The 26,039-nt window shown below is 39.9% G+C and overlaps 1 protein-coding gene and 1 long non-coding RNA gene across 11 annotated transcripts in view; one reads left to right on the top strand and one right to left on the bottom strand.

Moving 5' to 3' along the window:
• Positions 1 to 2,788, bottom strand: part of PTPDC1 (protein tyrosine phosphatase domain containing 1) — a 60,167-nt gene extending 57,379 nt beyond the window's left edge. Inside the window, exon 1 of one of the 4 annotated variants that reach the window (XM_088793256.1) lies at positions 2,704 to 2,788. The gene's annotated coding sequence lies outside the window, so the exon portion shown is untranslated. Of the gene's footprint in view, positions 1 to 2,454 lie in introns of all 4 variants that reach the window. The other 3 variants (XM_088793253.1, XM_088793252.1, XM_088793255.1) reach the window with 3 other exon arrangements.
• Positions 2,789 to 2,962: 174 nt separating this feature from the next.
• LOC141571098 (uncharacterized) overlaps positions 2,963 to 26,039 on the top strand; it is a 32,946-nt gene continuing 9,869 nt past the window's right edge. For 3 of the 7 annotated variants that reach the window (XR_016019371.1, XR_012495653.2, XR_016019370.1), the window contains exons 1-3: positions 2,963 to 3,099; positions 11,294 to 11,374; positions 21,502 to 25,149. This is a non-coding gene — a long non-coding RNA (uncharacterized LOC141571098). Of the gene's footprint in view, positions 3,100 to 11,293; positions 11,375 to 14,431; positions 14,585 to 21,501; positions 25,150 to 26,039 lie in introns of all 7 variants that reach the window. The other 4 variants (XR_016019373.1, XR_016019372.1, XR_016019374.1 and 1 more) reach the window with 3 other exon arrangements.

Raw genomic sequence — 26,039 nt, 5'->3', positions numbered from 1 at the left:
TAAATATTTACTGAATTAACAAATGCAGTATTTTGGTCACAGAGAGCAAAACATAATAAAGAGCTAGATACAAGTATAACTTTTTCAGTAACAACACATTAAGTGCATTAAATGATAGTTACTATTTGCAAATAAATATTTTGATTATTCAGTTTATATAATTTTTAGAACAGGAAATATACAATTAAATAATCAGATGTATCTTTTGATGAGGTTGAAGTAATATGGAAAAGAACAGAGATTCACTAGAAAAGAAAATATTTCAATGTATACATTTGCACACCCACAATACCACTTATTTTAGAACTTAAGAAAAATCTTCAGATTTTCAGGTACTTTTAGTTCAGAAAAAGGATGAGATATGCCTTTAAGGGAACAGTGATTTAAGATTTATCTTCAGGATAATTTTCAGATTTCCAATTGGAATTTGAAGTTCAAGCCCATCTCTTAGAAGAATTTTCTAAATTCTGAACCAGAACAATCCACATGATTAACAACAGGGATATCATTAATTAATAGAACAATAAACCAGAACAAGAAAATTAATTGTTAGAGTGGTAGCATTATGGATGAATTGTGGTTTTTAAACTTTTTTCTTGCTTTTTTTTTAAAGATTTTATTGAGGAAGGGGAACAGGACTTTATTGGGGAACAGTGTGTACCTCCAGGACGTCCCCCCCTCCCCAAGTCAAGTTGTTGTCCTTTCAATCTTAGTTGTGGAGGGTGCTGTTCAGCTTCAAGTTGTTGTCCTTTCAGTCTTAGCCATGGAGGGCGCAGCTCAGCGCCAGGTCCAGTTGCCATTGCTAGTTGAAGGGGGCACAGCCCACCAGCGGCAGCTCAGCGGCAGCTCAGCTCAAGGTGCCATGTTCCATCTTAGTTGCAGGGGGCGCTGCCCACCATCCCTTATGGGACTGGAGGAGTTGAACTGGCAACCTTGTGGTTGAGAGCACACGCTCCGACCAACTGAGCCATCTGGGAGGCAGCTCAGCTCAAGGTGCCGTGTTCAATCTTAGTTGCAGGGAGCGGAGCCCACCATCCCTTGTGGGACTCGAGGTATTGAACTGGCAGCCTTGTGGTTGAGAGCCCACTGGCTCATGTGGGAATCAAACCGGCAGCCTTCGGAGTTAGGAGCACGGAGCTCCAACCACCTGAGCCACCGGGCAGGCCCCTTTTCTTGCTGTTTTTAAGTTTGTTTAATATTAACTTTAAAATAAATGCCTTGAGCCTGGTTTTTTAGGAAGATCAGAATAGCACTGAAGGAAGCTCTCCAAAAAAAAAAAAGAAGAAAGCAAAGCAAATTCTCAGCGCTTTTCTCAAACCGAGGTTGTTCAACAGTTTAACATACTATTTCATAAACCTTGGCTTCTCCCAACAAATGATTTCTTCCTGATGCTTGGTCAGTCATCTATCTGGAAGAGGAGGTGGACTCTCTGCTCAGGAAGGGAAATTTTGAGTCCCTTGGGTACAATCCCATGGGGACTGGGTGGAAAATTAGACTGGAATAGTTGTTCTCAAAATGCTCCCTGGATCACCAAAATGGAAATCACCTAGGAAAGCGGTTAAAATGCAGATTCCCAGGACCAGTTCCAGATACTGAAACCACATTTCTGAAGGGGGTACTGGGAATCTGCATTTTTTTAAAAATCACAAGGTGTCATTCTTGTGCACAAGGAGGTTTGGACACAACTGGACTGGAGGCTGAGAGACAACAAGATGAGAAGGCGGGTTTGGAGCCATGCAGACATGGGTTTAAATTTCAGTTCTTCCATTTAATAGCTCTGACTGCAGCAAGTCACCCAAACCCTCCGCGCCTCAATTTTTTCATATAGAAAGTGGGTGACAGTTACCTTGCTGTGGAAAACAAGTAAAATTACGTGTATGTGTGTACATGTGTGAATGCTAGTTTGTTTTAATCCCTTTATACAACCATCACAGGACACTATGCTTCTCTTCCCCTAAAGCAGTGTTTTGCACCTTCTCCCCCCCCCCCACTCCCCAGGAGCATTTCTAGCATTTTCTCTCCTAATCCCCCAGCCCCCATGGCATTTCAAGTCACAGAGACTGTACATCTGCTTGTTTTGTGGCCCTTTGGATGGGTATGAGCCAGTCTTGTCTAAGTCCTTTCTGCCTTCAAGAACGTGAGCACGTAATGCACGTCCTAGAGAGAGGTGACTTGATCAGGTCACACCACAAATGAGGGCAGGATCCGGTCTACATCAGTCACAAAGGTCTCCTTTGACTCCCCTAGTGTTTAATGATTTACTTTTAACTAGCTGCCAACATTAAAAAATCAGGAGCTTAAACAAAAAAATCCAGGAGCTTCCACGAGAGAATGCCGGCATTTAGTTTCTTGAGATCAGTTCGGTCCCCGGCGGCCGCAGCCCCGCAGTATCCGAACTTGCGACCGGAGACCTACGCTCTTCCACACCCCCAATGAAGGGCCCCCAGTGCTCACCGCGTAGGAGCCGGACGTCAGGACGCCCAGAAGCCGCTGGCGCAGTTGCCTCTGAGGCAGGCAGCTCGGCGCCTCTTTCCCAGCTCTGCATCCCCGCCACCCCGGCCCCGACCGACCCGTCTCCCACAGGCCGTGCTTTGAGCCCAGGGGCAGCGGGGTCCCGGCCCGCCTCCGCAGGACAGGCGACACTACCTCCCCTCATCGCCTCAACCACCGACCCGACAACTGCTCGGTGCGCGGACTACTCACCGCCACTCGGTGTTCTCTGCCGAGGCGCAGCTCCTTCGCTGTCCCTGTCTGCCCCGCCCACCCCAATCGCCGCCGCGCGCCTGCGCATGTGACGTGCCCCAGGCCAATGGCAGCCCGAGGGGGCCCGTGACGCAGCCGGAGTCTCTGGGCGCTTTCAAAGCCCGCGACAGACTCAGTTTGAGTTGCTGCTGTAGCTTGAGGGGTAGGCGGCCTGAGGGCGGCGTATGGTGAGGGGGCGCTGGCACTGTGGGTTTGGTAGGCCGCGCGGCGACAAGACGAGGGCGTGAGGAAGTGGCGGGCCGAGGGCGGCGCGCGGTCGCGGACCTGCATCTGTCTGGTTGCGAAGAGCCCAAGTCCAGCTCTGACTCCTGTTGTGTTCCGGTACCGGACTCAAAGGTTGGTGGGAGAAGGAAGGGAAAGAAGAGTCCAAGGTTTGGTGTGCCTTCCCCCAGGATGGGGAGCTCCCGCCTTGGTCCTGCTAATGCCATCCTGGCCTGACACTGGCCACCTGGCCCCTAGCTGGCCCCTGGATGTTCCCACGGAGTCCACTAGGGATGGGAATACTAGGATTAGAGCAAGGCCCAGTACGACGTACCCCATACCTGCTACGTTAACACGTGGGCAGATGGAGTTCACCGGTATGTAACAGAAAGCCCCAAATTCCGGTATTCTAAATCCATAAGGCTTTTTAACATTCATAAAAGCAAGTGTTAGGTAGGTCTACTCCAGGGATCCAAACTCTTTTTTTGCTTTATCATCTTTACATGTTGGCTTCTACGCACAAATTTGCCTCATGAGCTAAAATGGTTATTGGAGTTGCAGACATCATGCCCTTTCCAGAAGCCCCACCCAAAACTTCTACCCACATCTTATAGATGTGAACTTAGCCACATGGTCTCACCTGGCTGGGAGAGGTAGTCTAAGCACATTTCTGCCCTCAATAAAGCCTCATTCCAAAAATGAAGGGAGGAATGCATTTGGATAGATGACTAGCAGTGCCTGCTACATCCTGTTGTTGTTTTTTAACCTTTGCAAGGGGTCGTGTATCACACAACTCAGTAGAAATAAGTCCTTGCCCTGGGTGCGCTCAATAACGTATTAGGAATAATATACTCTATGGCTTACACTGCTAGATGCGTTATCTATATGTTCCTATTTAATTAACCATTCCTAGCCCCACGATGCAAATGAACACTGGAATGTAAAAATGGTGACAAACTAGAATGCAGAGGAGCTTTTAGATATACTAAGTGGTCTGATGTGGTGGCTATACAGAATCAAGCTCATGGGCCTAAGTTATATAATTTTGTGAACTAAACAAAGGCCACCCTACTCTGTCTAACGCTGACAAGAATCACCAAACAAGATGAGGTTAAGGCTGCTCCCCTATAGCTTAAGCAGTCCTCATATATACTAATATAAAAATACCGTCATGTCAAAATACCAATGGTGATATAAAAACAAATACTTTGGTAAACCAAGTCTAAAAGAATTGCAGTGGTTGAACTTGATATTTCTCAGTCCAGAGGAGATGAGTGCACAGACTGGGGTGAGGGTGGGGGTTTAATAAGTAACAGGACTGGTTATGCATTCAGGAAGCTTTAATGCCTATTATATACTTGCTGCTCCATTAAGCATCAAGGATTTGTGAGGTGAGTCAGATATTGCCTAGCCTTTAGGGAGCCCCCCACAGTCTATGGGAAGAAAGAAAGTGCACAGTTTGAACACATCATGATAACTATGGATGGTAGGGGAACATGTGAGAAGGACATCCCACCTGGAGGGGAGGCAAAGGAGGAGGAATTGTCTGAGAAGATTTTCTAAACAGAAGATAACTGAATGGTGTCTTGAAAATTGAACTGGAGAGGACCAAGTTAAGTATAGGGAATGATAGTACAAAGGTATGTAGATGGCAAAAAGAGTAGTTGGGTGGGTATGAAGAGAGAGGGTGTAGAAGAGCATACTTAAGTGTTATGCAATGCCTTATTATGATGGGTCATACATGCCATGCCAAGGAGTTTGTATCCTTTGGCCACTAGCATCCATTCCCTCCTTGCTTTGGGAGGAGTTTCTTTACCTTGTGTACAGACTTGGTGGCATTCTTAATTTAGACACCCTCTGCTCCCCAACCTGATGGATGGGCAGTGAACTCAAACTAAGCCACTCAGACCATCACCAAGAGTGAGAAGGAAAGGAATGGGATGGGGAGTTGAGGAGAATGTTGAAACATCCCCACTAGAGAGGAAGTGATGGGTGTTTCTTTGGGTCATGAAAAGATTACAAGATTGAATGGAGGGCCCAACAGAGGGTAGAGGTTATGTGTGTGATGTTTTCTTATAGCCTGGATTCTTGTTAGTTTATTTTCACATCTCATAACTGGATATAAATATTTTATTCACTGTAAAGATACACTCTGCAGTTTTATAATCATGTTTTCTAACCCAAAATTAAATACTTAGTGTTTTAAATCAGCACTGTTATGAAAAGTTCAGACTATGCAGACATCATTGCTCTATGACATTTGGATGGGGTATTCTAAACATTTTTTAGTAATATGTGCAAAAACCTCTATCCAATTATACTCTTATTGCGTGCACACTTAACAACCTTCTTGGAGTTTCAACCCGATAACAACAAGATTCCCCAATGGAAAAATAATTACTGTGTTATTTATGTTATACATGAATTTTTTAGTTTTCTAAATTTCTAAGGGCTTAAAGCTATTGCATCCTCCCACTCAGAACAAAACAGAACTGTCTAGGAGAGCTTCTGATTTCAAGACACTCCCAGAAGCTGTGAACTGGGGATAGGAAGCCAGAGTTGATAGGAGATGCTGCTGAAGCTGCTGTAATAACTCTAACCCCCTAGGGTGGAGAAGGGCTACTGGAGAACTGGAAAGGAAAACCTAATATTTCCAAGACTTTGCTTCCTGGTAGAAAATGCTGAATGGATAAGTCAGAAGACCTTGTCTCACTCCCACTTTCCCAATCTCATAATTCTTATTTATACTTAGAACATAACTTTAACTGTAATTTCCACATCTCCAGCCAGAGGAGAATGGAAAGGCAATGGTGAATACTAATTCACATCATCTACCACACAGATGTCATTAAATGGCCTGCTGAGGGGAGGATGGTTAGATCTCACTTTTATCCTCCATTCTCCCCAAAGAATACTCTGATGTGTGTGCAGAAGCTAGGCTGGAGTTGGTGCACTTCATATTTGATCCCTTGCAATTAAACATGTAGAGTTTTTTAAATAAAAGAATATTACATATAAACCCTGATTTTAAGCACTTTTCCATCTCTTACCAAGTAATACTGGCCTTCTCATCAAAATACTGATAAAGTAAAAAATGATTGGAGAATTAGATATCAATTAAATTTATTACTGTGAGTCTGAGTCATCCTTTCTTAGTGAATAAAGTTGTGAATTTTAGAGGAGACATATTTTCTGATGGTGAAAGTCAAATAGAACTCACATGCTTACATATGACTTCTTTACTTTCACTACCACCCTAGGGTAAAAGTATCACTGTGGAAAGATTATCACATAAAGAATACTTTTCAAACAATTTAATGCAGATGAAATGTAATTTTTCATCTCTCTAGAAACTTCATAGTTTATCTGAGAATGACTTCTTTGATCGACCTGTGAAGGTACTTAATTACTCCTGCTATAGGAAGCCCTATCTAGAAGAATTGTTACTAAATTTGGAACAAGGGAGGCTTAATGTGCTTGTGATCAAAAACAGTAATGTTGAGAGAAGAGAACATTGTGGGTGGTATGGGATAAAAACTGAGCTGCATCCTCAGTTCCTTGAGGCCCACTAGTTATAGCCACTTGCAAGAAAACCCTTTTTAACTTATTTTTGATGAGTGATACTGTATTTCTGGTGACACCCAAAATAATTTTTTCTCAAGGTATAGGCATAGAAAGATTACAAGTTAGGTTATAATAAAATGATGGTTTTTCTGCATTTCTGTGTATTTTTAATTCCTACTCTTTTTTTTTGGTTCCCAGATTTGAGTATCTGAAAATTCATGTTTAATGAGACCTAAGTCAGTAGACTACATCATAAATTAGAGCATTAAAAAGAAAATCCTGATATAAATATGCATCTTTAAGTCATGTTTCTAACTTTCTATCAAGTATATTCATTAGTTAATATTAAAACAGTTTATTCCATGGCATTATCTCCAATTAGACTCTCAATAATATACCTTAGCCACTGCTTGCCATCTTTCTGCATTCATCTACAATAATGAAGGTAAATGGACAATTACAACAGTCAGTGATGCTCTTATTGAAGCACTGGCCCTGTTGTTAGTCTACCTCCAATGTTCCATTGGAGGCGTATCTTGGAAACATTGCAGGTTCAGTTCTGGACTACTCCAATAAAATAAATAGCACAATAAAGAAAGTCATATGACTCTTTTGGTTTCCCAGTGCATATAAAAATTATGTTTACACTATATAGTAGTCTATTAAATGTGCAATTACATTGTCTTAAAAATGTATATACCTTAATTTAAAAATACCTTATTGCTAAAAAATGCTAACTATCATCTGAGCCTATTGGAAAATGGCACAGGCAGACTTGCTCAATGCAGAGTTACCACAAACCTTCAGTTTGTTTAGGAAAAAAACAACAACAACCAAAAACAGTATCTGCAGAGTACAGTAAAGCAAAGTGCAAGAAAACAAGGTATGCCTGTATTGGGTAGAATAAATGTTCTTGCATAGCAGTTACCCAAGTTTTGATTTTGTTTCCTTGTATTCATTTGTAAATGGGATTGAAATAAGCCATAATGCCATTTTCTCAATATGAGCAAAAGTTCTGATTGCAGTTTTGAAATTTTTATCAAGACCTTATATAACATGAGCATCCATGTTTAATCATATATAAAGATTACCTAAATGAACACAACTATGTTACATTATCTTTAAATAAATGAATGCCAATATGTTCCAAGACAAAAAGAATAAGCTGCACCATTATGACACAAAAATGACACCATCACACAAAAACTCTCCTCCCAAGGTTTGAATATATATTCTTTTTTTCCTTAAAAACAGGAATGTGTGCAACCAACATAAGAGCACCTAAACATGTAAAGCAAATATTAATGGACATAAAGTGAGAGATCAACAGTAATACAGTTGTAGTAGGGGACTTTAACACCCCATTGACATCAATGGATAGATAAGTCAGATAGAAAATCAACAAGGAAACAGTGCCCTGAAATAACATATTACAACAGATATATTTAATTGACATTTTTAGAACTTTTCACCCCAAAGCAGCAGAATATACATTGTTTTCATGTGCATTTGGAACATTTTCCAGGATAGACCACATGTTAGACCAGAAAACAAGTATCAGTAAATTCAAGAAGTTTGAAATGTGAAGCATTTCCTCTGATCACAATAGTATGAAACTAGAAATCAATTACAAGAAGAAAACTGAAAAACATATAAACATGGAGGCTAACTAACATGCTACTAAATAATGAATTGGGTTAACAAGGACATCAAGGAAGAAATCAAAGGGTACCTTGAAAAAATGAAAATGAAAATGTGATCCAAAATCTATGCAACACAGCAAAAACCGTTCTAAGGATGTAATTCATAGCAATACAAGCCTACTTCAAGAAACAAGATGAATCTCAAATGACCTAACTTTAAACCTAAAGTGACTAAAAAAGAAGAAGAAACAAAGCCCAAAGTGAGTAGAAGGAAGGATATAATTAAGATCTGGGCAGAAATAAATGATACAGAGTCTAAAAAACAATACAAAAAAATTAATGAAACCAAGAGCTGGTTCTTTGAAAAGATAAACAAAGTTGATAAACCTTTAGCCAGACTTAATAAGAAAAAATGAGAGAGGACCCAGATAAGTAAAATCAGAAGTGAAAGAGAAGTGACAGCTGACGTCACAGAAATGCAAAGGATTATAAGAAAATACTACAAACAGTTATTTGTCAACAAATTGGACAACCTGGAAGAAATGAATAAATTCCTGGAAACATACTATCTTTCAAGACTAAATGAAGAAGAAACAGAAAATCTGAAAATTACTACTAAAAAATTCAAACAGTATTCAAAAAACTCCCAACAAACAAAAGTCCTGGACCAGATGGCTTTGCAGGTGAATTTTACTAAACATTCAAAGAAGAATTAACACCTATGCTTCTCAAACTATTCCAAAAAATTGAAGAGAAGGGAAAGCTCCCAACCTCATTTTATGAAGCCACCATTACCCTCATTCCAAAATCAGACAAAGACATTACAAAAAAAGAAAATTATAGGCCGATATCCCTGATGAACATAGATGCAAAAATCCTCATCAAAATATTAGCAAACCAAATTCAGCAATACATTAAAAAGATTATACAGCATGATCAAGTGGGATTTATTCCTGGATGGAAGGTTGGTTCCATATCTGCAAATCAATTAACATGATACACCACATAAACAAAATGAAGGATAAAAATCATGTGTTCATCTCAATCAATGCAGAAAACGCATTTGACAAAATCCAGCATCCATTTATGATTAAAAAAAAAAAAAATAGCGGGGACATATTTCAACATAATAAAGGTCATATATGAAAAACCCACAGCTAACATCATACTCAGTGGTGAAAAGCTAAAAGTATTTCCTAAAGATAAGAAACAAGACAAGGACGTCCATTTCAGCACTTTTATTCATGTAGTATTGGAAGTACTAGCCACAACAATAAGACAAGAAAAAGAACAAAAGTCATTCAAATTAGAAAGGCAGAAATAAAACTGTCACTATTTGCAGGTAACATGATACTACATGTAGAAAACCCTGAAGAGTTCACACAAAAACTACTAGAATTGATAAATGAATTCAGTGAAGTAGCAGGATACAAAATTAATATTTAGGAATCAGTTGCATTTTTATACACCAATAACTATCAGAAAGAGAAATTACAAAACAATCCCATAAAAAAAAAATAAAGCTAGAAATAAATTTAACCAAGGAGGTAAAAGACTTGTACTTGGAAAATTATAAGACACTGAAGAAGATACAAGTAAATGGAAGCAGATACCATGTTTATGGATAGATAGGACCCAGTGCAATCCAAAGATTCACTTTAATCCCTATCAAAATATCAATGGAATTTTTCACTGAACTAGAACAAACAATCCTAATATTTGTATTTAACAACAAAAGATCCTGACTATCCAAAGCAATCTCGAGAAAGAAGAACAAAATTGGAGGTATCATGCTACCTGATATCAAACTATACTACAAGGCTATAGTAATCAAAATGGCATGGTACTGTCATAAAAACAGATGCATAGATCAATGGGACAGAACAGAGAGCCCAGAAATAAACACATTGCTATATGGTCAATCTATGACAGAGGAGGCAAAAATATGCAACGGAGTAAAGACAGTATCTTCAATAAATGGTGGTGGGAAAACTGGACAGATAACATGCAAAAAATGAAACTTGACCCACTTCTTACACCATATACAAGAATAAACTTGAAATGGATATGCACTATTAAAACTTTTTATATATTGCAAAACAGCCAGAAAACTAATCCCATGATACTTCCAGGAAGAATGTATGAGAGTGCAGGTTGGTGCACATCCTGTAAACACTGGCATTACCCATAAATCTAAGCTTTGCCAATCTCATTATTTTAATTTGTATTTCTTTGATTGGCAAGGTCAAACATTTTTATATGGTTATTGGACATTGTGTTTTGTGAATTGTCTTTTCATGACTTTTGCCCATTTTGTAATTGTGAAAGCACTTCATCTGCTAAGCATGATTTATGGATTGTAAATATCTTTCCTAATTTGTTTGTTAATATTTTGGGGAATTGTTGGCCATATAAATGTTTTAAAGTTTTTCAGAGGTCAATTCTATTGGTCTTAATGTTTTTTGCCTTTGATATCATGCTTAGAAATACCTTTCCCAACTCAGAAGTGTAAACATTTTCATGCATGTGTGCTTCTAAAATTCTTATAGTTTTGTCTTACATTTAAGTTTTAATTATTCAGAAATTATTGTACTGTGACTTTCATTGATTAGGGAAGTTTTTTGAGTTATTCTAGATGAACAACTCTAGAGCTATTTTTAAAATGAGTCACTTGTTGCTGCTGATTTGTGGGAAATAAAGACCAAATCAGCACTACGGAATGTTTTCTTCATCATGTAGTTCTCTGAATACTTTTATTTCTAGAAATATCTACTTTTTCCTGAAATTTTATGGAAATGTGTCACTAGTGCTATAATGACATTATATAAGAGGATTTAGTGATGAAATTGACACAATGAATAAATAAACATGATTGACCAGGAGGACATGGGGCAAGGACCAAACCATTCAAGTCCTTAAGAGGGCAGGATGGCTGTGGGGACAGAGCCAGGAGTGCAGTTTCCACGCTCTCAGCCTCACGTGGAAAGGTGCTGGCTTGGGTAGTAAATGACCATCAACTGTGATTGGATGGTTGTCGGCTGTGACTGGTTGGCCGTCGGCTGTAACCAGTTGGCCAATTGGCCACAGATATAACTGCCGTGGCTATGTTGGTTGGTTGGCAGGCAGAGAAGCGGACGGCGGGTTGCAGATGGTGTGGCTCTTGCTTCCTGTGGCTCCAACCCAGCGCCAGCGAGAATACAGTGGTATGACTCCCCTATCTATGGCTCCATTGGTGTTCCTTTTTGGCCTCACCACATCCTGAGTTCTTGTGCAGGGAGCGAGACCAGAGACCCCGCATGCCACCCTGCATGAAAATGACCTTGCCACAACACAATTACTTTCTTTTTAGAAAAATTAAATTTATTCTGGTGACATTGGTTAGTAAAATTATATACAGACAAGTTTGTGGTTACCAGAGGGTAAGGGGGGATAGGGGGTGGTAGAAGAGGGAAAAGGGGGTCAAATATATGGTGATGGAAGGAGAGCTGACTTTGAGGGGTGAACACACAATGCAATACGTAGATGATGTATTATAGAATTGTACACTTAAAACAACACAATTACTTTCAAAAGCAATCATGTTGAGGCCAAGGGCACCAAGGCTTCTTTTGAGAAAGTGGAGATATTCATGGCTGCCAGTGGGAAACCGAAGATGGTCAGGGTGAAGTGGAAGTCAAGACTGAGCTCAGGCCTGGCTGGAGTGTAAGGCGAGCCTCTCAGGTACATGCTCCTGATTAAAAAAAAAAAAAAATTCTTGTCACCAGACAGCCATAAGGGCTTTCATGAGCTTTGATGTCTCTCAAATGAATGAAAGTATGAAATGAAGAGGTAAAAGCAGGTATTAAATTCAAATGCTATGTGTGACTTGTTATTCTGAGATTCCCAGCACTTAGCACTGAGCCCAGCTCAGTGTTGGTTCTCAGTAAATGTTCATTTCTTCCCCCTTCCCCTGACCCATCCCCTTACTTGTCTCAACCTCATCACTTAGCAAAGTAACTGGCATGTTAGGCACTTAATGAATGTTTATGGAATAAATGGATGGTTTGAAGAAATAAATGTATGAGCATTCAAGAGGGAGGTAGGGTACATGCCGGTAATCACAGTAATCCCTTTATGGAGTGTCCATTTCTACACTAAGTGCTGTGCACACTTAGTTCATTTAATCTTCATGATAGCCACGCAAGATATAAATATTCTTAGAATTGCCATTTTGCACGTGAAGAAACCGAAGCTCAGAGAGGAACCAAAGTTATCCAATTAAGTAGAGGAATCAAGGTTTGAAATCCTGGGCTATCTGATTACAAAGCCCAGATAGTTTTCCAGTGTTCCTCTAAAAAGTTCACAGATGACGATGGCAAGAAAACTCTAATCATTGTATACGCATGTGCACACCCAAGGCATATCACGTGTATGATTATCTTCCCAAATGGGCAAGACCCACACCCACAGATTGTACAAGACCACATGAGCCAGAAAGAACCCATTAACCTTCCAAATTCCTTCAACTCAGCTCCCAGGGGAAAACAGACAACAGATGGTCAATGTGCTACTCACTTCCTCAGCTGCATGGCTGATTGAACTTGTCAGGCTGGCTTGGGATTTCTAGGGGCTGTGGTAGCTAGCATGTTCAAGGTCAGCCAGAGTCTCAATATCTGCTTATTAAATTTGTTCAAAAGGCAGCCGTCAGGCTAATATAGTGGGAAACAGAATGTACTAGAAAGACTAATGGATGGGGGATAGGAGAACTGGATTCCAGCTCACCGTTTTATTATTATTAATTTGTTCATTCAGGAAGTGCTTTTTGAAATATCTGATATGTGTCAGACATATGTACTCTTCTATGTATTTAGCAAGAAAGGGTTGAGGAGACTATCACATAATGATTTCTTCTGCTGACAGGGAAAACAGGGTTAATACAGTAGTACCTCAGTTTTCGAACATCTCTATTGATGAACATTTCGGTTTACGGACGCTGTAAACCTGGAAGTAAATGCTTCGGTTTTCAAACACGCCTCAGAAGTTGAGCATGTCACACAGCTTCTGCTGAGTGCAAGATCCTGAGGTCTAGCTGTGGGCTGTTTTCAAACGTTTCAGAATTGAACAGTCTTCCAGAACGGATTACGTTAAAAAACCGAGGTACAACTGTATATGTAACTCTCATTCTTAAACAAGTTGCGTCAACATCTGTGTGCTCTTGTCTCAGAAAATAAGACACACTGAAAGAAAAGAGAATGGGGCTCCCACAGACGTGTGCTGGCTTGCTTTCAGTGTTTCTTTCAAACAATAGAAAACTTGCCCCTTGGTATTCTAAATTAAGAGAGTTATGATTAGATGTTATCATAACTCACAATTTCTGCCCAAAGGCACGTTCCAGAGCATGGTGGGGTAGCCAGGCTGTCTTCCTTGCCTAAACACTTGCCTGGTAATCTATGCTGTGCCTCACTCCAATCTGTGGAAATCATCTGAGGTTAAGCCCCAACTCTACCAGGTGAGCCATGTCTACCTTGGGGACCAGGACTCTCTAGTCACTTGAAGAAATCCCAGCTTCCGCTGAGGACTGGAGCAGTCCGGATATATCCAAATGTAGTTCAGCACTGTCATGAGGGGGAAGAACGGGCTGTCTGAAACCCTGTAGCTGCTCGTCATTTCTTGGTGCCCTAAATTCCATCTCATTGTGACTAAAAGTATGGCTCACACTGCAGGGGAGGAATCCCTGCTTTGGCAGGTCAGACGAGACAAGCTTTCCTCTAACTTTAAGGAACTCTGTATCTAGTGGTGCCACACACTTGTGCATACAATTTCAACTAGCCCCTGCCATAAAACCACTTTCACGTCCATCTCATCACCACTTACAAAACCCCTGTGGGGTATCTATTATTCTCATCCTACAGACGAAGAAATGGTCTCAGTCAAATGTAATGATATGTGCAATTGCAGAGATGGTGAGTGTGAAGCTGGTATCAGGCCTGTGTGATCCCCAGACTCTTGTGCATAGGCCGGATTCTAACTTGTCTTCCAAGACCCCCCACCCACCCCAAACCCCACCTCCATGTACAAATCCTGTGTAACCTTTGGGACTGAATTTGATGGGTTTTATTGCCATAATTAGGTTATGGTACCCAGCACAGTTGATGTTGAGAAAAAGAGAGGATGCTGGCAGGCCTAACCTAATCATACCAGACCTTTGAAAGCTGAGAATTTCCTCTAGCTGTTAGCAGCAGCAAAAGTCAGAGATTTGATGCACTGTTTTTGGCTTAAAGATGGAGGCAGCCACATGGAAAGGACCTGAGAGTGATCTCAGAGTGGAGAGCCAGCGGCCAGCAAGGAAAGGGGCCTTCGGTCCAGCAAGTGAGAGGAACTGAGTCCTGCCGACATGGATGAGCTTGGGGGTGGGCCTTCCCCAGAACTTCCAGGTGGGAATGCAGCCCAACTGGTGCCTGAATTTCAGCCTTGTGAGACCCTGGGCAGGGAGCCAGGCAATCAGGGCCTGGCTTATGATCCACAGAACAGTGAGCTAATAAGTGAGTGTTGTCTTAAACCACTAAGTTTGTGGTAATTTGCTTGCAACAGTAGAAAACTAATATACCTTGTTTTTCTTGCTAAATCTTAAGACTTGGAGCAAATCTTTTAACGTCTGTTCTTCATTTTTGTTTCCAAGAGAGGTGGATGTGATCTTTAAGGTTCCTTCTAGCTCAGATGATTCTAAAATTCTTAAAACAGTATTTTTGTAAGGATTGAAAGAAAACAGTGAATATGAAAGCACTTTAACCTTGAGAAAATGTACAAAGGAAAGAGAATCATACTTAATCTAATAATGTTTCCGGTCATCTGATGGCCTCTTGGGATCTTGTAGGTCAGTTTCCCATGAAAGTAATCTGTATTTTAGGGCCACATATAGGGACATATGTGGCCACATCTAGCCACATATAGTGGACATATAGGGAAGAGAAAGAATCTCTGACCTCAGGGGGCACGCTGTTTTCTGTGGCAGGCAGGATGCCCTCCAGCATCCTGAAGCATTGCAGTGAGGGTGGGGGGTGCTGTAGGAATGAGGCACAGTGTGGGGTGGTAGCATCAACCTGAATGAGCTGTGACAACAAAGTGATCTGACGCTCCTGAGGGTGAGGGAAGCATCTATGAGCCTGGGCTGAGTTTTGAAGGTGAGTGCTTTCCCAGGCTGGTGGGACTGGAACAGCCCAAACAGAAGTGTTTGCAGAAGGTGGATTGCACTTGTGATACAAAAAGCCAGGTGGGTATTCACTCTGAGGGAACTGTTAGGAGATTACTGTTGGAACACTTGGAGTGCAGAAGAAGGAGAGGGATTAGGCTAACTCTGTGCTCTGAGTCTGATATCAACTCTCTAATTTTCTTTTTTTTTTTCAACCATTGCCACACTAAGAGTTCATTCACTTTTTTTTTTTTTTAGATACTATTTTTTTTTAATTAAAATTTCTTGGGGTGACAATTGTTAGTAAAGTTACATAGATTTCAGGTGTATAATTCTGTATTACATCATCTATAAATCCCGTTGTGTGTTCACCACCCAGAGTCAGTTCTCCTTCCATCACCATATATTTGATCCCCCTTACCCACATCTCCCACCCCCCTCCCCCCTTACCCTCTGGTAACCACTAAACTATTGTCTGTGTCTATGAGTTTTTGTTTCTCGTTTGTTTCTCTTGTTCTTTTGTTGTTTTTGGTTTATATAACACATATCAGTGAAATCATATGGTTCTCTGCTTTTTCTGTCTGACTTCTTTTGCTTAGCATTATATTCTCAAGATCCATCCATGTTGTCACAAATGGTCCTATTTCATCTTCTCTTACCGCCGAATAGTATTCCATTGTGTATATATACCACAACTTCTTTATCCATTCATCTATCGAAGGACATTTTGGTTGTTTCCATGTCTTGGCCACCGTAAATAAAGCTGCAATGAACATTGGAGTACATGTGTCTTTATGGGTAAATGTTTTCAGATTTTTTGGGTAGATACCCAGGAGAGGGATTGCTGGGTCATATGGTAATTCTATTTTTAATTTTTTGAGGAACCTCCACACTGCCTTCCATAATGGCTGCACCAGTCTGCATTCCCACCAACAGTGTATGAGGGTTCCTTTTTCTCCACAGCCTCTCCAACACTTGTTACTATTTGTCCTGTTGATGACAGCCATTCTGACTGGGGTGAGGTGATATCTCATTGTGGTTTTTATTTGTATTTCTCGGATGATTAGTGATGTTGAACATTTTTTCATATGTCTATTTGTCATTTGTATGTCCCCTTTGGAGAAATGTCTCTTCAGGTCCTCTGCCCATTTTTCAATTGGGTTGTTTATTTTTTTGTTGTTGAGTTGCATGAGTTCCTTGTATATTTTGAATATTAGCCCCTTATCGGAGGCACTGCTTGCAAAAATCTTCTCCCATTCAGTTGGTTGCCTCTTTATTTTGTCGATGGTTTCTTTTGCTGTGCAGAAGCCTTTAAGTTTCATATAGTACCATTCGTTTATTTTAGCTTTTACTTCCATTGCCTTTGGAGTCAAATTCATAAAATGCTCTTTGAACCCAAGGTCCGTAAGTTTAGTACCTATGTTTTCTTCTATGCAGTTTATTGTTTCAGGTCTTATGCTTAAGTCTTTGATCCATTTTGAATTAATTTTGGTACATGGTGACAGATAGCAGTCCAGTTTCATTCTTTTGCACGTGGCTTTCCAATTCTCCCAGCACCATTTATTGAAGAGGCTGTCTTTTCTCCATTGTATGTTTTCAGCTTCTTTGTCAAAAATTATCTGTCCATATTTATGTGGTTTTATTTCTGAGTTCTCAATTCTATTCCATTGGTCTTTGTGTGTGTTTTTCTGCCAGTACCATGCTGTTTTGATTATTGTTGGCCTGTAGTACAAGCTAAAGTCAGGGAGTGTGAGACCTCCAGCATTGTTCTTTTTTCTTAAGATTGCTGTGGCTATTCGGGGTCTTTTGTGGTTCCAAACAAATCTGATGATTTTTTGTTCTTTAAAAAATGTCGTTGGGATTTTGATGGGGATTGCATTAAATCTGTATATTGCTTTGGGTAATATGGTCATTTTAATTATGTTGATTCTTCCAATCCATGATCACGGAATGTCTTTCCATTTCTTTGTGTCTTCATCAATTTCTTTTAAAAATGTCTTGTAGTTTTCAGCATATAGGTCTTTCACATCCTTGGTTAAGTTTATTTCTAGGTATTTTATTCTTTTTGCTGCAATTGCAAAAGGAATTGTTTTTTGTATTTCTTTTTCTGAGATTTCATTGTTAGTATATAGAAATGCAATGGACTTTTGTACGTTGATTTTGTAGCCAGCTGCATTACTGTATTCGTTGATTGTTTCTAATAGCTTTTTGGTGGAATCTTTAGGGTTTTCTATATACAGCATCATGTCATCTGCAAAGAGTGACAAGTTAACTTCTTCATTCCCAATTTGGATGTGTTTTATTTCTTCCTCTTGCCTGATTGCTCTGGCGAGGATTTCCAACACTATGTTGAAAAGCAGAGGTGATACGGGACAGCCCTGTTGTGTTCCTGAATGCAGAGCAAAGGGCTTCAGTTTTTCACCATTAATTATGAGATTAGCTGAGGGTTTGTCATATATGGCCTTTATTATGTTAAGGTATTTTCCGTCTATACCAATTTTATTAAGTGTTTTAATCATAAATGGATGTTGTATCCTGTCAAATGCTTTTTCTGCTTCAATTGATATATGATTTTTGTCCTTTATTTTGTTTATGTGATCTATCACATTGATGGATTTGTGGACGTTGAACCATCCTTGTGCCCCGGGGATGAGCCCCACTTGGTCGTGATGAATAATCTTTTTAATGCATTGTTGCATTCAATTTGCTAGAATTTTGTTTAGGATTTTTGTATCTGTATTCATCAGAGATATTGGTTTGTAGTTCTCTTTTTTTGTGTTCTCCTTGCCAGATTTTGGTATCAGGGTAATGTTGGCCTCATAAAATGAGTTGGGGAGTACTGTCTCTTCTTCAATTTTTTGGAAGAGTTTGAGCAGGATTGGTATTAGATCCTCTTTGAAGGTTTGGTAGAATTCACTCGTGAAGCCATCTGGTCCCGGACTTTTGCTTTTGGGAAGGTTTTGGATGACTGATTCAATTTCGTTACTGGTGATCAGTCTGTTTAGATTTTCCAGTTCTTCATAGTTCAGCCTAGGAAGGCTATATGTTTCTAAGAATTTGTCCATTTTTTCTAGGTTATTGAATTTGGTGGCATATAGTCCTTCATAATATTCTTGGATGATCCTTTGTATTTCTGTGGCAACTGTGATAACTTCCCCTTTTACATTTCTGATTTTGTTTATTAGTGTCTTCTCCCTTTTTATCTCAGTGAGCCTACCCAAGGGTTTGTCAATTTTGTTAATCTTTTCAAAGAACCCGCTCTTTGTCACATTAATTTTTTCTATTGTCTTTTTGTTCTCTATTTCATTTAGTTCTACTCTGATTTTTGTTATTTCCTTTCTGATGCTGACCTTGGGTTTCATTTGTTCTTCTTTTTCTAGTTCTTTAAGATGTAATGTAGGGTTATTTATTTGGTATTTTTCTTGTTTCTTAAGATAGGCTTGTAATGATATAAATTTCCCTCTTAAAACTGCTTTTGCTGCATCGCAAAAATTTTGGTAGGATGTATTTTCATTGTCATTTGTTTCTATGTATCTTTTGATCTCTCCTCTAACTTCTTCTTTGACCCAGTCGTTCTTTAAAAGTATGTTTTTTAATCTCCATGTATTTGTGTTTTTTCCCGCTTTCTTTTTGCAGTTGATATCCAATTTCAAAGCCTTGTGATCAGAGAATATGCTTGGTATGATTTCAATCTTCTTAAATTTGCTGAGGTTAGTTTTATGTCCCAATATATGGACTATCCTTGAGAATGTTCCATGTACACTAGAAAAAAATGTATAGTTTGATGTTTTAGGATGAAGTGCTCTATAAATGTCAATTATGTCCATTTCATCTAAGATGTCATTTAGGGCTGCTGTTTCATTATTTATTTTCTGTTTGGATGATCTATCCATAGCTGTCAATGATGTATTTAGGTCCCCTAGTATAATTGTGTTTTGGTCAATTTCTCCCTTTAGTTCTGTTAGTAGTTGCTTGGTATATTTCGGTGCTCCCTGATTGGGGGCATAAATATTGATGACTGTTATGTCTTCTTGTTGTACAGTCCCTTTTACCATTGAAATGTCCAGATGAAATGTCCATCTTTGTCTCTTGTTACCTTTTTCACCCTGAAGTCTGTTTCATCTGATATCATTATGGGTACACCTGATTTTCTCTGGATACCATTTGCTTGGAGTGTCAATTTCCACCCTTTTACTTTGAATCTATGCTTGTCCTTGTAGGTGAGATGTGTCTCTTGCAGACAGCATATGGTTGGGTTTAGTTTTTTGATCCAATCTGCTACTCTGTGCCTTTTTATTGGTGAGTTCAGTTCATTTACATTTAGCGTGATTATTGATATGTGAGGATTTCCTATCATTCTATCTTTAGTTTTCTGGTAAGATTGTGTCTCCATGGTTTCTTTGGGTTTTTTTTGTTGTTGTTTTTGTTGTTGTTGTCTATTATTTCTGTGTGGTGGTATTCTATGATGTTTTCCTCTGCTTCTTCTTTTCTTACAGTATATATTTCAGTTCTAGATTTTTTTTTGAGTGGTTACCATGAAGTTGATGTAAAAAATGTTTGATATTTAGAGTATTCCATTTTCTTCAGCACACTTACTTTCTCCATTCCCATATTCCGGTTCAGGCCTTTACTCTCCCCCTTTTTGAGTTTTGGTTGCCACAAATTGTCCCTGTTGATGGTGGTCGAATAGCCTCCTTTAGTATTTCTTGTAGTGCAGGTCGTGTATTAGAAAATTCCCTCAGCTTCTGTATGTCTGGAAAGGTCTTTATTCCTCCTTCATATCTAAAGGAGGCTGGGTATTCTTGGCTCATAATTTCTCTCTTTCAATAGTTTGAATGTTGGGTTCCATTCCCTCCTGACTTGTAGAGTTTCTGCTGAGAAATCTGCTGATGATCTAATGGGCTTTCCTGGGTATTCTTGGCTCATAATTTCTCTCTCAATAGTTTGAATATTGGGTTCCATTCCCTCCTGACTTGTAGACTTTCTGCTGAGAAATCTGATGATGATCTAATGGGCTTTCCTTTGTAGGTTACCGTCTTCTTTTCCCTGGCTGCCTTGAGGATTCTTTCTTTGTCGTTGATTTTAGACAGCTTCAATACAATGTGCCTTGGAGAAGGCCTGTTGGGGTTGAGGAAATTAGGTGTTCTATTTGCTTCTTGGATTCGAGGATCCAGTTCTTTCCACAAGTTTGGAAAGTTCTCATCGACTATTTGTTTGAATATACTCTCTGTTCCTTTCTGTCTTTCTTCTCCTTCTGGTATGTCCATTATTCTTATATTGCTCTTTCTGATGGAGTCAGAAAGTTCTTGTAGAGTTCTTTCATTTCTTTTAAGTCTCAAGTCTCTTTCTTCTTCCATCTGTGTCATTTCCAGGTTTCTATCTTCGATGTCACTGATTCTTTCCTCCATCTGGTCAACTCTACTTCCTAAGCTGGCTATTTCATTCTTAATTTCTCCTATTGAGTTCTTAATCTCCAGAAATTCTACTTGGTTCCTTTTTAACATTTCAATCTCTTTGGTAAAATGCTCATGTTGTTCTTTGATTGTGTTTCTGAGTTCATTTAACTGCCTTTCTGTGTTTTCTTGCATCTCATTGAGTTTTTTCAGAATTACAATCTTGAATTCTCTGTCATTTAAGTCACATACTTCCATATCTTTACATTGATTTTCTGGAGACTTTTCACTTTCTTTCTGAGCTATCTTGTTGCCTTGGTTATTCATGGCAATTAATGATTTATTATTTCTCTTCCTAGACATCTACAGGAGTGGCTTCTGCAACAGGTTGATAAGAAGAGGTCTTTCTTTTTTTTTTTTTTTTTAATTAAATTTATTGAGGTGACAATTGTTAGTAAAATTACATAGATTTCAGGTGTACAATTCTGTATTACATCATCTATAAATCCCATTGTGTGCACCACCCAGAGTCAGTTCTCCTTCCATCACCATATATTCGATCCCCCTTACCCTCATCTCCCACCCCCTACCCCCCACCCCCCTTACCCTCTGGCAACCACCAAACCATTGTCTGTGTCTATGAGTTTCTGTTTCTCATTTGTTTGTCTTGTTCTTTTGTTGCTTTTGGTTTATATACCACATATCAGTGAAATCACATGGTTCTCTGCTTTTTCTGTCTGACTTACGTGTGCTCCAATGTTCATTGCAGCTTTGTTTACGGTGGCCAAGACATGGAAACAACCAAAATGTCCTTCGATAGATGAATGGATGAAGAAGTTGTGGTATATATACACAATGGAATACTATTCGGATCAAGAGGTCTTTCTTTTGTTTTCCAGTATGTGTTGGTAGAATGTTTTATTTTCTCTCCGACTGCAGCCCTTTTTTCTCTCTCGCTCTGTAGTGTTATGTTTTCTCTGCACTATTCCAGCTTCTCACACAATGGGGGGTTCCCTTGAAGGCAGGCTTCTCCTCTGTTAACAGTTCGCCTGGGTCATAGGGCACTGTGTCACTGTAGGGATGCGGAGAGCTTTTGAAGTTCCAAAGCTCTTCCTGCCCCAGATTCAGAGCCCTTGTGCTTCAGCAGTTCTGTTTACTCCTGCAGGGATCCACCCAGATAGGTGGAGACATGGGCAGGGTGAGTTGTGAGAGGTGGCCCAGAGCAATGGCGCCAACCACCACCACAGCCGGTCCTGCTTCCACAGCTCCTTCCCCTTTGCCGGAACTAGTTGGGCTGTGAATCTGTCTGCGGACCACAGTTCTCAGAACTGCAAATATTCTCTTCTTTTGATCTGACAGTGCTACTGTTCCACTTCTAGCTCTGGGAAGGGAGGGAGGGGGCGGCTAGTCTCAGTGCCTACGGCTTCCGTTTTCTGCTTGGCAGTGATGGCTTAAACCACCGTGTTCAGCCTTCTTCCCTGTCTTTGCTCCGAAGTCTCTGCCTTGAGCGTTGGGTTCAACCGTGTTATATGCTGTCCCCTTGGCTTTGTGGGCCATAATCGGAGCCCTAGCAGTCCGAGTTCTTCCCTCTCCCACATCTGTGGTAGTTCCGGGAAGCAGCGAGTTCGGAGCACTGAGCTAGGTCTATGTCCTGTGCCCGCGCAGCTCTGTCTCCGCACTTCTCCCTTCCCTCCTCCCCCGCTCCTCCCCCTGCAATTTGCCCACCTTTAGGTGAATTCAGTAGTGAGCCTCTTCATCTTGCCTGTCTGCTGTGCAGGGAGTTCTTTGTGGATTTATAGCTGGTTAAATTGTTGTAAATTCCAGGGGAGATTTCCAGAAGCTCACCTCACACCGCCATTTTGATGACGTCCTTTTAACTCTCTAATTTTCAATCCAATTAATCGATACTCATTCATCTTTAATCGTGAGCACCTCCCATCTGAAGGATAGTTTTGTTGCACTTTACCTTCTCTGTTTAGAATGATCAGATCCATAAGCACACAATGAATCTACCCTTATCTATAGTGCTGAAACCAGAATTACAAGGCACTCAGCACAATTTCTTGTACACAGCAGATGCTCAGTGTCGGGTTAAATTTAATTTGAGATTAATTGAATTAGCACACACATAAGAAAGGAACAGAGATTCTATCAAAATCTCCCCGATGGATTATGCTCAGACTTTTTGCACACACCATACCTGAGTGCCCTCAATGCACAGAGCCTGTTGGTTTGAGTGCACTTCTCTAGGAGAATCCACATTACAAGCCCTGTTACTGGGGAAAGTCCTTCAGTTGCCAGAAGGAGAGCTCAGAGGAAATCCCCTGTTCATACTAGATAGATCCAAGTCATTCTCGTCAGTCACTGGAGACTCGGTTATTATCACTCCAGACAACTGCCCCGGGAGTTGATAGTTAAATTACACAACAATTATGGATAATAGTGTGACACTAACTAAAGAATTATTAAGGTGGTTCCTAAGCATTGCTAATTTTCTCCCACCATTGTCCAGAGTTAAAGACCAGACAAGATGGAAACTTGGTTGGTCCATCTTTCGTTTCTTTCTGGTGGGAAGATATTTTCCCCCCTGAAATCTTTTAAGTTTCAGTCTGGAAGGAACCATAGAGGTTATCTATTTCTCTACTATTTAGTCTACCATTAATTTATTTATTGAACAAATGTTAATTATTGAGTGCCTACTATGAGTCAGACACTGTACTGGCCTCTAGGTTTGAGCTGCAAGTGGATCGATGGAATTCCTTGTACTTATATGAAGCATGAGATCTCAAAGTTAGAAATTCCAAGAGTGTAAAATATTATGATGGCCAAGGGCAATATGCTCTAGAAGTGTGTTCTCAGCAAACTAACCAGTTCAGGGAAGTGAGATTCTCTAAGGATTAATATTTTAGGAGAATGTGAGTTACGCAAGGGGAGGGAGAGAAGGGAAGGTGGGAGGGATTCCAGGCCAAAGGGATAACTACATTCATGTAAGTTAGTCTTTATAAATAGAGAAATCAAGGCTGAATTTCTAAAGGAAAAACGATGCTGTAAACGGAGAAAGCAAGTGTGAGGTTTCAGACTTGGGCCAAATTCATTCTTTTACTGAGAATGGTGCCACCTTGTGGCAGCTAGTCATCAACACACATATTGTGTGTCAACAGGTTTTCTTAGAATCCCAGTATTTTTTGAGCTGAAAGGTCCTTGCTTTAGAAGACAACTATTCCATAGGTTCCCAACTTTATTGAGAAGGATACATATGATGACGTAACTCCCCCTATGGGTCATGTTTTGAAAGGTATCCGTCAAAAGGAAATACAGTTCTCTTTCCTTTTTTTCCCTCCTGTTAACTGGATAATTCTGGTTACATTAAGTTGATACATTTAAAGCAAAAGAAAAAGAAAAAAAAAGTGACAGATGACTGCTAGACTTAGTATGGTGATCACATTTTAAGGTATATAAATGTCAAATCACTATATTTTACACCTGAAACTAATATAATATTGCATACCAAATATATTAAATTAAAAATTTTTAAATAAAAACAATTCAAAAAATTTTAACCTGTAAAACTCTAGCTCTGCCTTAAGAAAGTCATCTCATTTCTCCATGGACTATTTCCTCGTCAGAAAATGGAAATGGTAAAATCTGTATGGCAGCACCTACTTAATCAAGTAACCGTGAGGAAACATGAGCCTAGTAAGTGGACACTTAATAAATGTTAATTGCTTTTATAGTGTTTTTGTGGGCAAAGTTATGCTTTATCATCTTACTGATTCCTGTTCATATCACTGAGGGCCCTCTGGGAATCCAGGCATCCCATTGTTGGAGTTTAACCCCAATTGAGCTCAACTCTATTTTACAGATGAAGAAACCAAGACCCAAAAGAAAAGAAGTGACCCATTTTCTACTCTTGATCTTAAATTGTATGTCAATTTATTTGCAGTCATTATAAAGAAGCAGTTAGTGAAAATAACGCTTGGTGTCTCCCAAACATGCCCAATATTGGCAGGTGAGGTATGGGGGGAGGGCACTTTGCTGATTAATTCATTACCTAATTAATGTTAATAGTCAGATGAAAGAGATTGGGTAAAGGCAGTGGGAACAACTTTCCCCTGATATTCCAACTTCCGTGGCTAGGAGCTTGGGTCAAAGAGTATGTTCAGAACAGTACACTTTTCTCTGAAAACAGATCTTAGAGTCCTGTTTGAGTCAGTGATGTGAAATGAACATGTACGGGTGAATGAAGACCAAGAAGAACCCACATCTCTCCCCAGGGTTCCCGTGACCACCTCGACTGACACACTAAGAACAGATCGTTCAGATTAGTCTCCAGTGGAAGAGTTGGGTGCATTTCTGCCTCCCTATACCTTGCTGCCACATTTGTGGGAGAAGAAAGGATTTAAAGTCTTCTTTGCTAGTGGGTGTCCTTTTGTTGGCTTGCTTTATCTTCTTACAGTTATTTAGTTAATGCACTATTATATATTGCTTAATAATGTATCAGGTGTGGTTCTAAAAATCTTACAAACAATTCCATTTAGTTTGTAATCTCCTTGAGGACAGGGCATGTCTCACCTTTATGCTCCTCATTACATATTAGATTCCAGGTGACACGGATTTGCTTCAAGTGTCAAACGTGATGTAGCAAACTCGAGAAGGAAAGCCTATTGTATTTACTCATATGTACTTTTACTCTTTCTCTGCTTTTCTGTCTTCCTTCCTGATGTTTCAAAGTTTCTTCTTTTACCATTTCAGTCTCAAGAACAATTTTTAGGATTACATCTATTGGTGACAAATTTTAGTGTTCCTTTCTCTAAGAACATCTTGATTTCCCCTTTATTCCTGAAGTATATTTCCCTGGATGTAGAATTCTGGGTTCACAGTTCTTTTCTTTCAGTACTTGAAGTGTGCATGTGTCTTTGGATTTTACTTGTCTAATAAGTATCTCCACCATCTGACCATAATCCGAGAGTCACGGCTGCACGTGGCTGTCTGTGGGTGTCCCCGACATCTGTACTTCGTACAGGTCTGGCACCCCAAGTTGTTTTTGAGTGAAAGTGCATACAGATGAGCAATGTGAGATTTAGAAAGATGAAGTTATATGATCAAGGCTATGTAGTGCTTTCTACTGGCTGAGCTGTGTTTGCCAAAAAGATATGCTTGAAGGCCTAAGCCCCGGTACCCTTGAATGTGACCTTATTTGGAAAAAGGTCTTTGCAGATGATTAAGTTAAAATGAGAACATTAGAGTGTTCACTATCCAGTATGACTGATGCCTTATAAGAAGAGAAACCACCACATGGAGACAGAC

The sequence above is a fragment of the Rhinolophus sinicus genome, chromosome 16 (assembly GCF_057876585.1).
Source record: "Rhinolophus sinicus isolate RSI-liver-muscle chromosome 16, RSI-T2T, whole genome shotgun sequence".
NCBI lineage: Eukaryota > Metazoa > Chordata > Mammalia > Chiroptera > Rhinolophidae > Rhinolophus > Rhinolophus sinicus.
The sequence above is the reverse complement of the archived record's forward strand: the minus strand, read 5'-3'. Positions and strand labels throughout refer to the sequence as shown.